The sequence below is a fragment of the Arachis hypogaea genome, chromosome 11 (assembly GCF_003086295.3).
Source record: "Arachis hypogaea cultivar Tifrunner chromosome 11, arahy.Tifrunner.gnm2.J5K5, whole genome shotgun sequence".
In the NCBI taxonomy this organism is placed as follows: Eukaryota; Viridiplantae; Streptophyta; class Magnoliopsida; order Fabales; family Fabaceae; genus Arachis; species Arachis hypogaea.
Window position 1 is genome coordinate 114,648,939 of NC_092046.1, and position 13,222 is coordinate 114,662,160.

A 13,222-nucleotide genomic window follows, 5' to 3' on the forward strand; every position below is an offset into this window, starting at 1 on the left:
AATTTATTATTTTTAGTCATTAGTTAATTATTAATATTAAAAATATGAATTAAAATATATTGTTAAATTATTAAATTAAAAAAAATTAAATTAACAGTTAAGAATAATAAAAAAAAACAATAAATTCTAAGTATATTTTGACATTTCTCTATAATATATATGTCTATGCTAAATAGTAGAGAAAAAGAGAAAAAGATCTGCACGATGAAAGTTAAACTTTTTTCTGAACAGTAAATTATTATAGAATGGAGTAGGTTAACATAGATCACAAAAAATTTCAAGTAATTCCGGTATTCCAATGGTTTGTCGTGTATATTATATGTATAGTTTATGAGTCCACTATAACAAATTTTATAATTATTTTAAGTTTTTGGTAACTAATAAATATCTTTAGAATATTAATTAAATCATCATTAATAAACAAAATTTAAATATTTTCACTAATAAATACGGTATAAATATTTTAAAAATTTTAATTATTTAATTTTTTTTTTAATTTAACTACTGTACTTATTTGCCATATCTTAATTTTAAAGTATCTTTTACTATGAAACACTAGAAAAGATTGATTTAATTTGAAGTTATTAAGGACTCTCTATATATTGGGGTGGGTAGTGCGTAACTATCCTAATTAAAGCGAGAGTCACTCCCCTAATTGTCTTTTCTATTCACCATTAGTAAAGGTGTATGGCAGGGATCACGTTCCTTGTCCAAAGCAAAAAATATCATATTAACAAGTTTCATCCATGCAATATGCCATATATATAACAACAATGCATGCTCTATGTGTTCATCTTTTGGGTAAAGACCGACATTAGAAGAGACTAGAGAGGAACAAAGAGGAAGCAAAATCAAAATCTGTAACAAATAACAGGGTTCACAGCTTCACATACATAGGTCTAGTTATTTAAACTCCCATTTTAAATTCAATAATATTTTGACATAAGAAAGAAGGGGGAAAAATGGTAGGATAATCCTAATTTTTTCAACTCACATAATGCTCTAGTTGACTTAGTTAGGGTATATAACATCAAATTAAATTCTCGAGTATTATTTGATTTCTATCTTAGGGTGATAAAAAAGATAGAAATAATAGATATATAATTGAAACACGTTCTTGAAATTCATTCTTTTTTAAAGTACACATATTAACGTAAACGGTTTTGCTTTTAAAAAGTGTCTTTTATATATTCTAATTTTAAATATAAATTTATTAAAATTATTTTCAATAGCTAGATAATTTTAACTTGTCTATGTCCTTTTCCATATATGTTTTCATTCCTAGTAGCAGCATCTTTTTGTTTCAGAATAATTATCAAACTTTGGGTTCAAAATCAAATTCTACGAGCTAGTTTTGTTTCTACTTTAACCTACTCTCTCCTAGACTCCTACCCTATGGAAAGGCACATTAGAGTTTCTACACATTATAACCCAGACACAACTTTTAGTAATAAATTAATACTCACTCAACAAAATAAAAACCTTTTTAGAGCTTATTCTCTTCAGATCAAGGTATATATACATACAAATACAAAAACCTTCTCTAGAAAAAAATTTTGATGTTAGTAGAGGCAGAAGGAGGGGGCGGGGAAAGGGTTATATTCTATAGTATTTATCATGTAAGTTGTAAGCACATTGTTTGGACTTTGGAGGAAGATGATGACGATAAATTAAATAGGGGGCTTCAACTTCAAACGATGAGACACGTAATTAAAAGATAACTACTACATTTGTACAAATTAATCATCAATTGCCCTTGCTAGCGAGCTATTAACAGTACAGACTATAATTCATTAGTCAAAATATAAAAGGCAGTACTATACGTAAGAGCAATTTTAATATTAACTTTCATTTTAATTTTATTTTGGATTTTACAAAATATCACATTATTATTTATGAGATTATAAATTATAAATAGTCATTTGAGATTAAATATGAGATTTATAATTTCAATACTTAGTGTCAATTTAATTTTAATTTTATATATTTTTTAATTATTTTATCAAGATATAATTATATAAGTGATAAAATTTTATTAGTTTTTTATTAAAAAATATTGATTCTTTAAAGTGAGATTGATTTTTTTTATAAATATAAAAAATAATATTTTAAAAATATTTTATTAAAATTACTCTAAATATCTCATATTATCGTAGTGTTTGAAAAAGAGTCACACTTACAAAATATAATACAGACGGTTTAATTAAGAGTTATGTTATGTATATATCAAAATTAATCACTAAAATTAGCCATCAGTATAAAATATATGTTAAAATATAAATACATATTAAAAATAAATTAAACTATACATATTTTTATACACAAATATATTAGTGATTGATTTTAGTGATTGATTTTAATATATAAATAATATTTTTATTTAATTTAATAATTGCATTAGTAGTAGTTTGATAGATTTTACTGTTTGAATTTATGACTTTGAAGTCATACGTTGACAACCGCTCAATTAAAAAAATTTACTTTTCATTAGTTAAAAAATAAATGAATAAAAAAAATTACTAATATATATATATAGACATTAAATAAGTTGTCTATTGGTTTTAGGGTATGGAAAGAGACTGATCAATTTGTTTGAGGATAATTAAGTTAGCAGGTTAGCTACCATAGAGACGCTGCCAAAAAGAGAATATGAAAGTGCCGTGTATATATATGATATTTGGTTAATGATGTTGAAGAAATTAATCCAATTGATTAAGTTAAAAGGAAATAGAGCAAACTTGTAAGTTTGTAGATGAAACAAATATGGATTGAAAAAAACAACCGAGATATTGTCGCGATAAATTTTAGAATGTTATATTAACTAATATTTATATAGTATTTTAGATGATTGGAAAATACTTTAGATATTTTTAAAATATTTTAGAATATTTTTGAAGATTTTGGAATATTCTAAAAGATTTTAAAAAATTTTAAAAGATCATAGAGTAATTTAAAAAAATATAAATATATGTAAAAGTATAAAGAGCAATATGAAATAATTTAAATATATTTAAAAAACTGTGGTATGTTAAATATTTGTAATGAAAGTTCTAGACATTCGATCAAACCATTGATTAGATTAAAACTTAATCGTCTATTTTAGAGGTGGATGACTATAAATAGGGGATGAGAGTTTGAATTGTGAATGTATGAGTCATTTGTAACAAACACTTAAATAATAAAATATTCTTTCCATCAAAATTTTTTTTTCTTATGTTCTCTTGTGTGATCACTTTCTTGCTAAATATTGAGATCAAGTTAGGCTGACTTAGTTTTAACTCTAAGAGGTTGAGTAAATCTAAGTGTCGACACGGTAGCATTGGACTATGTTCAAAGCCGTGACAATTTGGCATTAGAGTAAGGTTCAAGAAAAAACACAAATGGTTCGTGGATATAACTTTTGGTGTGACCATGGAGCATATTGAGATTCAAAGGAGAAGAAATGTTATTTCTTCTCAATGGGAAAGCAAGGTACGTTTTTCAAGTGAGTCTAGCGGTAAAGACTCCAACTTCTTATAAAATAGTTTTCTTGTTGGAGAATGATCTATCCTCTATGGATGAGCGCTTCTAAAAGATAGAACATCACAAGGAGGCCCTCGAAACTCATGTGTTGAGAGAATTAGATGCTTTCAAGAAAAGCATGCTCCAAATAGAAGAAAAACTTGAGAATATCTTAAAGCTATTTAAGGAGGCTCGATTTTGGTTTGAGGAGGCGAAGTCTTGACTTACTATTATAAGGGAGACGACAAATATTGATCTTCCAAAGTCAAAGGAGTTCAAGGGCATAAGGAACACTCGAGAGGTGGAGAACTTCCTATGGCAAATGGAGAGGTACTTCAAAGGCCATGGAGTGGTCGAAAAAGCAATAAAGGTACACACTACAGCCTCTACCTTTCTAATAATGCTCCTTTAGGGTGGAGGAGGAAGTGCATAGATATGAAAAATGGTACCTACAACATAACCACTTGAAAAGATTTCAAACAAGAGCTGTAAAGATAATTCTTCCTTGAGAATGTAGTCTAAAAAACAAGGAAGAAGTTGAGAGAGTTGAAGCACAAGAGTATGATTAGCGATTACGTAAAGGAGTTCACTACTCTTAAACTTCAAATTCTCAATTTAGCATTAGAAGATAAATTGTTCTTCTTTATTGATTGACTCCAACCTTGGACAAAGCAAGAATTACAAAGAAGAAATTTTAAGGATGTTGATAAAGCCATTAAGGTGACTGAATTACTCATCAAGTATTATCGGAGAGACTCTAAACCCAAGTTATCTTCTAAGCCTAGTTCTACTAAAGGTGGGGGAGACAAGAAAAAAATTTCTCAACCAAAGAAGAAGGAAAGTACTCTTAAAAAAAAGTATGAGAAAAAGAAGATAGCTTTCATGTCCAAAGTAGGATGCTTCGTGTGAAAGAGATCACACCAAATGAAGGACTGTCCTAAGTTAGAAATTTTGACATCTATTGCTGATGAATGAGAGGCTCAGTCATAGGTGACTAAATGTGTTCGATCTGTCCAACTCATGAATACTGTGAAGGACAAGAAGGTAGGCCCTGTAAAAAAAATGCTTGATGTATGTCAAGGCCTTGATCAATGAAATATCCGTCAGGCTATGATCGACACTGGTGTTACACATAACTTTATCACGCCTGATGAAGCAAAGAGGCTTGGGTTAAATATTACTGAAAAAATGGCTGGTTCCGTAATACCAAGGGTAAACCTCTTAAGGGAGTAGCAAAAAAGAGTTGAGATGACTCTTGGTTTTTGGAAGAGTCTTATAGATTTTTCAGTAACACCCATGAATGATTTTAAGATAGCCATCATGCTCGATTTGCAAAGAAAGACAAATATAATACCTATACTATACTACGACATACTGTCTATCATAGAGAAATGGTCTCCATGCATGGTCCTTGCAATCTCTAAATTTGAAAGACCACCGATACTTCCGCTATGCAACTCAAGAAAGAGTTCAAAAAGAGAGAGATGACATATTTGACTCTATTACAAGAGGAGTCAATATCCAACAGAGAAGATATTTCTCCAAAATCAAAGAACTCCTTGAAGAAAATAAAATTGTAATATTTTCTGAGTTGCCAAAACAACAACCACATAGGAGAAAGGTGGATCATAAGATTGAGTTAGACTTAAAAACAAAGCCGCCTACCTCAGCACCTTACAGGTGCAGAACTTTAGGAGCTGAAGAAACAACTCAAGAATCTATTGGATACTGGATTTATTCGTCAATGAGACTATGCCTCGACTATCGAGTACTAAAAAGGTAACCCATCAAGAACAAATGCTCTATTCCTTTGATATTCGATTTATTTGATCAACTTGTAGAGGCAAATGGTTCTTGAAGCTGGATTTGAAGTCAGGATATCACTAAGTGAGGATTGCCAACGGTGATGAGTCTAAGACCACGTGTGTCACCAGATATGAATCGTTCGAGTGGTTAGTAATGCCTTTTGCCTTAACTAATGCTCTTGTGACCTTTTGTACATTAATAAATGAGATCTTTCGACCTTACTTTTTAGTGATCTACTTGGATGACATTATTATGTATAGCAATACCTTGGAGAAACTTGTAAAACACATACAAACTGTATTCAAGATCTAGCAAAAGAATAACCTATATGTAAAGAAAGAAAAGTGTTCCTTCACAAGAGACAATGCTCACTTCTTGGGACTCATCATAAGAGATAAAACTTTCTGCAAGGATCAAGAAAAGTTGAAGACTATCAAAAAATGGGAGCCACCAAACAAAGTATCTAAATTGAGGTCATTTCTTAGGTTGACTAACTACTATCGAAATTTTATCAAGGCATATTCTACCAAGGCTTCACTGTTAACCGATCTTCTCAAGAATAATTAATTTTGAGAATGTTTAGAGGCGTGTTAGAATGTCTTTGATGAATTGAAGGCTGCTATCACTGAAGGATCAATATTGGCATTGCTCAACTACTCAAAGGTGTTTAAAGTCCACACTGATGCTTCTGACTATGCTATTGGAGGGGTTCTGATGCAAGAAAGACATTTTATTTAGTTTGTTTGAGAAGGGAGATGATTGCGGTGGTGCTTTGTTTGAGAACTTGGCGCCACTACTTGTTTGGTTCACACTTTATCGTTAAGACAGATAATGTGGCTACAAGCTACTTACAAACTCAGAAGAAGTTAAGCCCCAAACAAACTACGTAACAAGATTTCTTAGCTGAGTTTGATTTATAATTTTAGTACAAGCTAGGCAAGACTAAAGTGATAGCAGATGCATTAAGCCGCAAGCTAAGTTGATAGCTATTTTCATGGTCGAAGGAGATATTGTGCGTATCATCAAAGATGGGTTGCACATGACCTATTAGTCAAGAAATTGGTGAATCTGACTAGAAAAGATAAGACCAAAAGATTTTTGTTAGAGGATAACCTTCTCTATACAAAAGAAAGAAGACTATACATCCCTAAGTGAAAAAATCTGAGGAGAAAATTGGTGAAGAAATGTCATGACACCAAGTGGGATGGTCACTAAGATCAACGACGAATGTTGGCACTCATTGAGTCTTCCTATTATTGGTCTCAAATTCTACATGAAGTAGAGAGCTATGTGAAGATTTGTCTTGTGTGTCAATAAGAGAAGATTGAAAACAAGGCATCAAGTGGGTTGTTGGAACATTTACCTCCGCTTGAGCGACTGTCGAAAAGTGTCTCTCTAGATTTAATCTCTATATTTCCAAAGTTATTAGAGGGGTTTGGATCTATCCTTGTCGCAGTGCATCGATTATCGAAATATGCTACCTTTATACTAGCCCTTATTAATTGTACTATAGAGGAAGCCGTAGGACTATTCTTTAAGATTTTTGTGAAATATTTGAGATTACCTAAGAGCATCATAAATGATCGAGATTTATGCTTCACAAGACGATTATGGATAAAGATATTCAAACTTCTTAGATTGAAGCTTCACTTCTTAACTAGTTTTCATCCTCAAACTGATGGGTAAACTGAGAGAGTGAATGCCTTACTCGAGTGTTACTTAAGACATTTTGTTAGCACTAATCAGAAGGATTGGACAAAATTTTTGGATATTGCTCAGTTCTCATATAATCTACAAAAGAGAAAATCCACAGGAAAGAGTCCGTTCAAAATTGTGACTGGACAACAACCACTTACACAACACTCTCTTTCTTCCTCTTACTTAGAGAAGATCCTTGAAACTTATCACATGGTTAAGTCTTGGGAAGAACAAGCAGATGTTACACGTTCTTATCTTAACAAAGCCGCTAAGAGGATGAAGAAATGGGTAGATAAGAAGAGGAGGCATGCTAGCTATCCATTGGGAAATAAGGTAATCATTAAACTTCTTTCACAATAATTCATAGCCTTTTGCAAAGTTCATAAGGGCTTAATATGCAAATATGAAAGGTCATTTGAGATCATTGGGCATGTGGCAATGTATCTTATAAAGTACAATTCACTCCCTCCATGAAGATTCATCCAGTCTTTCATGTGAGTATGCTTAAGTCATATCATGAAGACCAAGATGAATCGAGTAGAGATTATTCGAGTCGTTTTCCACTTGTGGTGATTAGATCATTTGATAAAGAGATCGAAAAAATCCTAACTAATCGGGTTTTGAGACAAAGAGGAGTACCACAAAGTATTTAATACTTGATCAAATAGAAATGAATCCTAATAATAGAGATTATTGTTGGACAGGATATATAACTTTCTGTAAGATATCCTTTTCAAAACCAAATCTGATCTCCACAATCCAAACTTAAATAATTGAATATATATACAACAACAACAACAACAAAGCCTTGTCCCACTAAGTGGGATCGGCTACATGAATCAAATGACGCCATTATGCTCTGTCATGTATCATGTCTACAGAGAGACCGTTTACATGTAGATCTCGTTTGACCACCTCATGGATAGTCTTCTTAGGTCTTCCTCTGCCTTTCGCCCCTTGTCCATCTTCCATCTCATCCACCCTCCTGACTGGATGTTCTATCGGTCTTCTTCTCACATGTCCAAACCACCTGAGACGCGATTCAACCATCTTTTCCACAATGGGTGCTACTCCAACTCTCTCCCTTATATCTTCGTTTCTTATTTTATCCAATCGCATATGACCACTCATCCATCTCAACATCTTCATCTCTACTACACTCAGCTTATGTTCGTGCTCCCCTTTAGCTGCCCAACACTCCGTACCATAAAGCATAGCCGGTCTTATAGCGGTGTGATAGAATTTACCTTTAAGTTTTAAAGGCACTTTTTTGTCGCATATAAAACCAGATGCACTCTGCCATTTTGACCAACCTTCTTGGATCCTATGATTTACATCCTGTTCAATCTCTCCATTATCCTATATGATGCACCCAAGATACTTAAAAATTTTAACTTTTCGTAGGCTGTTTTCTCCAATCTTGACCTCTATATTAGGGTTTTTCCCTCTCAGACTAAACTTACATTCCATATATTCTGTCTTGCTACGGCTTATGCGCAGACCATACACTTCTAGAGTTTCTCTCCATAACTCCAACTTCTTATTTATGTCTTCCCTTGACTCTCCCATAAGGACGATATCATCGGCAAAAAGCATGCACTATGGCACAGGCTCTTGGATGTGCTCTGTGAGTACTTCCAAGACTAATGTGAAAAGGTATGGACTTAAGGATGATCCCTGGTGTAATCCTATACCAATAGGAAATTCCTCTGTCACACCACTTTGAGTCTTCACACTAGTTGTGGCCCCATCATACATGTCTTTAATTGCACGAATATATGCGATCCTTACTCTCCTCTTTTCTAGAACCTTCCATAAGACCTCCTTTAGTACTCTATCATACGCTTTTTTCAAATCAATAAACACCATATGCAGATCCCTTTTATTACTACAATACCTCTCCATCATCCTTCTTAAAAGGTATATCGCTTCAGTGGTAGATCTGCCTGGCATAAATCCAAATTGATTCTCTGTTACTTGTGTCTCTTTTCTCAACCTCCGTTCTATCACCCTTTCCCATAACTTCATGGTATGACTCAGAAGCTTGATCCCTCTATAGTTTTCGCAACTTTGTATATCCCACTTATTGTTGTAGATAGGTACCAAGGTGCTCTTTCTCCACTCATCAGGCATCTTCTTTGACCTTAAAATCTCATTAAAAAGCTTGGTTAACTAGTTGATGCATTTTTCTCCAAGACCCTTCCAAACCTCAATCGGGATATTATCAGGTCCTACTACCCTGCCATTTTTCATCTGCTTTAGACCCTCTTTTACCTCGAAGTCTCGGATCCTCCGATAGTAGTCAAAGTTTTGATCTTCTTCCCTTGTGCATAACCAACCAAGGCTCGGAAGAGTCTTCTGTCCCTCATTAAATAACTCGTAGAAGTAGCTCTTCCACCTTTCATTAATCTTATCCTCTTGAGCCAACACCTCTCCATCCTTATCCTTTATGCACTTAACCTGATTCAAATCTATCGTTCTTCTTTCACGGCTCTTTGCGATTCTATATATACCTTTTTCTCCTTCTTTCGTGCCCAAAGACTGGTAGAGACCCTCATATGCTCTTGTTCTTGCTTCACTTATAGCCACTTTTGTCTCTTTCTTAGCCGCCTTATATTTTTCCCAGTTATCTGCGTTACGGCATAGAGACCACTCTTTAAAGCACTCCCTTTTTATCTTTATCTTATCTTGTACACTCGCATTCCACCACCAGGACTCCTTGTCTCTTGGTCCTATTCCTTTAGATTCACCAAAGCTTTCTTTTGCTGTTCTTCTAATAACTTCTGCCATCTCCCTCCACATCTCTTCCGCGCTTCCATTCCCATCCCACTTTGGCTCTTCTTCTACCTGTCTTAGGAAGCTTCTTTGTTCCTCGCCTTTCATCCTCCACCACCTCGTCCTTGGGTTCTTCGTATGATGTCTTTTCCTCAACTTTTGCTCAACGCAAAAATCCATGACGAGCACCCTATGTTGTGTTGTCAAACTCTCTCTCGGGATAATTTTACAATTAATGCAAAATTTCCGGTCGACTCTCCTCAACAAGAAGAAGTCAATTTGAGAGCTTGTCATGCCACTCTTATAGGTTATAAGATGTTCGTCTCTCCTTTTAAAACATGTATTTGCGATGAGAAGATCAAAAGTTGAGGAAAAGTTCAGAATAGTTTTACCCTCGGCATTGATCACCCCGAAACCATGGCCTCCGTGAACATTCCCATATCCAGTCACTTCTCTCCCAACATGACCATTTAAATCTCCTCCTAAGAAAATCTTATCTCCCAAAGGTATGTCTTGAACCAAACTCTCTAGATCCTCCCAAAATCTTATCTTGTGTTGTTCGTTCGAACCCACTTGCGGTGCATAGGCGCTAATCACATGGAAAGCACCTCCCTCCACAACAAGTTTGATAGAGATGATCCGATCTCCCACCCTCTTAACATCCACTACGTCCTTCTTCCACTGCTTATCCACAATTATTCCAACCCCATTCCTATCATTCACCTTTTCTGTATACCAAAGTTTGAAACCAGAAGTATCCAACTCCCTAGCCTTCGCACCAACCCATTTTGTTTCTTGTAAGCACATAATGTTAATCTTCCTCCTTGTCATGGTGTCCACCACCTCCATGGAATTTCCTGTTAGGGTGCCTATGTTCCATGTCCCAAGTCTTAACCTTTTGTCGCTCCGACCTTTACCTTTTACTTTGTGAACTAGCTTATTTACCCTCATCCGTTCACGAAAACGCGAGAATCCTTGCTCATTTAACACTACATCCGGGCACTGATGCAGCGACTCTTGCTCATTTGACACCGTACTCGAGCCATACAGCGCGTTGCTTCCGGACAACGACCTAGTTTTAGCGCAATAATGTCTTTGATTCATATCATAGGGATTTGACTATATTTTTATGTTGGTTGTCGAAGACCTAACACAACCCTCCTCCTTTATCCGGACTTGGGATCGGCTATTTACCGCAAGTGTAACATAAGCGGAGTTAAATAATTGAATATATATATATATATATAGCAGGCTAAGTATCCGTCTATCCGATCAGGGGCGGAGCTACACATATGGAAAGGGGGCAATGGCCCCCCAAATTTTTAATTTTTGTTAAAAAAAAATAATAGACATAGTCCCTCTTTTTTTTTTATTTTCCAACCTCCTCCTTTTTTTTTTGGGTACACTTTTTCAGTCCTCTTTTCATTCATAAAAAAAATCAGTCCAGTTTTATATAACATTAACAAAGTACAATAGTTTTGACCAATTAAAAAAAAACAAAGTATAATAGTTTTAGACTTACTCTAATAATTTATTTTATTTAAAAAAATATAAATTTTTTTCTCTCAATATCTTTATTCACTCAAATTTTTCACTTTTACTTTGCAGCAGGTAATAATTTTAGTAAATTATTAAACACTGACCCCCTTAAATAGTTAGTCTAGCTTCACCCTGTATCCGACTAATATTTTTTCTTTGATTTTGTTGCTATTCTTTTATGTCTGTTAAGTTGTTTGACATTACGATAGAGACATTATTAGAGTTGACTTTGAAAATTAACTTCACTAACCATATACTACTGCACTATTTTTAAATAAAATTGAAAAACATTTATTATAGACACCAATATATATATATATATAACTGCATCTAAAATAGCTCAATAATTTTGTAAATATTAGATACACCATTTTTTTTTATATAAATCATTAGTTTTATTAAAAAATAAAAAATATTATAAAAAAATATTGATAAATTTTATAAATATAAAAAATACATTAATACATACATATATAAATATATTTAATATATAATACTTTAAAAATAATAAGTATAATTTTTTATTTTTAAATAAATAAATTTAAAGCATATAAATACATACAATAATATTTTTTATTTATTAAGATAAATTATTATGCAGTAAAATTTTTATAATTTAAAAAATGTATATTAAAATATTATTTAATTTTAATTACAAAATACAAAATAATTAAATTATTTTATATTACATTATTACTCGACAAAATAATATTAAAATATTATTTTTAACGTATTAAAGACCGTGCTTTAATTTGCAAGCAGGACTCGTATAGATTATCCGAAACCCATGCACAATGATCAATAAGAAAATCAAAGCAGAATCACGTCTCTCTTAAACTATTCCTACCAAACTGTTAAGCGGGAAAAGAATTTGCAAAAAAATAAATAAATAAATAAATAACTAACACAACCATAAAGCAAAACACTAACCAAAACAGAACAACAAATGTACATGAAGCTACTACCATAAAATTTTATGATAAATAAGAAAATTATTATATACAATATCTACATTAAATTCCCAATTAAATCGAGAGGTAATTGCGAATTACCAACCAACAAGCGTTAATTTGAAGAGTTTTTTTTTTTTTTTTCCAACCTATAACTAGCAAATCAACAAATTGGAGTCCATGGATGAATTCATATTTCATGGTATTTAATTATTTATTTTGATTAGGTAGATTTTATTGACTTTTCTTAGATTTATCTATTGAAATAGTATAGTTTTATAATTTTTTTTAAATTGTGCTTGAAAGTGAAAACATGCTTTTTAGGCTTTATAATTGCTAAATTTTATTCACTTTAATTTCATTTGATGCCTTGATGTATTTGTTGAGTGATTTCAGGTTTTCAAGGCAAGTATGAATTGAAGAAATAAGAAAAAAGCATGCAAAAGAAAAGAAATTATGAAGAAAAGAAATTTGGAAGCTTTCAGCATCCATGCGTACGCACGTTTTGAAATTGTGCAACCGTGCGTACGCATGGTAGGTTGTGCGTACGCACGAGTGTAGGCACGTGAGCTCATTAATTGCAACACGCTGGGGACGATTTTTAGGGCTTTCCAAGCCCAATTCAACTCATTTCTAAAGCTATTTGAAGCCAAATTAAGGAGGGATGAAGGAGGGAGCAATTAGGTTTAGGTTTTAACATGTTTTAGGCTAGTTTTCCTAGAGAGAGAAGCTCCCTCTTCTCTCTAGAATTTAGGGTCCTTAGTTTAATTTTCTTTAATTTTTGTCTTTAATTCTTGTTTTAGAATTGTTTCATTTATGTTTTCATGTTCTCTTACCTTGATCTTCTTAATTTTTTTTGTTATTTTCTCAATTTTGCCATTTTTAGTTTATGAACACTTGTCTTTTTTGGTTTCATTAATGCAATTTTGATACTTTATCTTTCTTTAATGCTT